General features: G+C 47.7%; 1 non-coding gene across 1 annotated transcript; it reads left to right on the top strand.

The window, feature by feature from the left end:
* The first annotated feature begins 249 nt into the window (after positions 1–249).
* TRNAS-AGA (transfer RNA serine (anticodon AGA)) lies at positions 250–330 on the top strand. Its single transcript has one exon. It is a non-coding gene; the product is annotated as a tRNA-Ser (tRNA).
* Positions 331–1,800: the final 1,470 nt, after the last annotated feature.

Below are 1,800 nucleotides of genomic sequence, written 5' to 3'. Positions count from 1 at the left end.
GACATCCACTGGGACCCAAAACGTTCCACAGAAGGTTTGGCGGGGCAACCCCCAAAACTGAGGGAGTCGTTCGGGTTTGGATGGACAGACAGACAGACACTCCTGCTTTCTCCTTCAGATTTTCGCCCCGCCCCTTCCTTTTATGTAATAAATATATTCTGCCCCAAATGACAAAAAAGGGCTGCAAGCCATCAATGGTGTTCAAAACGAATGGCAAGGTGAGCGATGCCGTCAGGTAATACACATCTTGTAGTCGTGGCCGAGTGGTTAAGGTGATGGACGAGAAATCCATTGGGTCTCCCTGCACTGGTTCGAATCCTGTTGACTACGATGTGTTTTTGCATATGAATAATAACAGGTTCCCTTCAAGGAACTTCAACACCTGCGCTATTATTCCCACCCGATGGTCCTTTGTCTGTGCTCTCTCCTTTTTAAATTCTGAGCATCAAACAAGAAAGGAGCCCGGACCATCTTTCAAGTCTTTGCTGTGACTCACTGGGTTCGTTCGAACCACCGACCTCCCTCCCAGACTCAGAGTGAACTCTGTAACCATTAAACCGCCATGGTTGGTGAATGTCTTGTTTTATATATCCTTTGCATTCTATGTGTGTGCTCACCCTCCATTCCGTGCACTCGGACAACAATGGTGTTGTGCTGTGCATTAAAAAATAAATATATAATATATATGATGATTATGTGGAGTATACATAGAAAGTGTGTGCTGAGACTAACACCGGACAACCCACACAACACCAGGTCTACTTCATCATGAAACTCGTTGACACCTCGGTATCCACTGCGACGTTGACTGCTCTCCCATTCACACTGATAGACACCTCAAAGGGATGATTTGCAGCTGTCATCATCAGAAACATGCCAAGTTGATCAACCTCATTGCCAGCCTTGACCACATCAAGCCAAGATGGTGCCTGACCCTGACAGACCCTCCACATATGGCCTGTCCCACCACACCGATGACACACTGCATTCCGAAATGGACAGTTGGCGACGACAATTTGTCGAACCATGACGACGTCGCATGGTAAGGTCCTGGAGTATTCCGGAGACAACTTTGAACTCTTTGTGCAGAAGCTCAGTTTCTATTTCATCGCTACTGACGTCGCCGATGCTGGGAAACGGAAAGCGATTCCTTTGTCGTCGCTGCCAGCAGAAGTGTTCCATCTTCTGTCTGATTTGATTTCACCTGTGAAGCTTTTGGATGATGCTGTCACCAACTAATGCATCATCAAGACGTTGCATGACCTCATTAAAATGGGCAAGCCACCATGGTCATCACGATACGAATTCAAAAGCTGGTTCGGTTTCCTGATGAGAGGGAACCTGATTTTGTTGCCAGTCAAGCATCTGGCAAGGGATTGCCCTTTTGGTGACGATGAACGGTCACAGAGATTGAAGGATCGTTTTATCACTGGGTTGTGGCATGAGAAGATGGTCGCATCAGTTTTTCGTCAAAAGTGTGAAAACATTACATTTGCTGAGGCGGTTGAAACTGCAGCTGTCTTGGAACAAGCCAAGAAAGGATGTTCATGTTGTCATTGGGGAGGACTTGTCTGTCAATGCTGCAGTGCTCACAATTCCTCATCTTGGTCAGCATATCAGGAACCTCTTTGATCCCAGGTGCTTGCAAGCAGGGCATCGCAGGACAAGCTGAAACCTCAGTCTTGTCAGGGTTGTGGTGGTTCACACTGTCACTCGAACAGCCCATTTCAGAATGCAGTGTGTCACCGGTGTGGTGGGACATGCCATGTGCGCAGGGTCTGTCAGGGCCAGGCACCATCA

The sequence above is a fragment of the Eptatretus burgeri genome, chromosome 18, assembly GCF_056783735.1.
Source record: "Eptatretus burgeri isolate ZD-2024b chromosome 18, Ebu_testis_v1, whole genome shotgun sequence".
Taxonomy (NCBI): Eukaryota; Metazoa; Chordata; class Myxini; order Myxiniformes; family Myxinidae; genus Eptatretus; species Eptatretus burgeri.
Note: the sequence above shows the minus strand (reverse complement) of the source record. Positions and strands in the feature narration are given on the sequence as shown.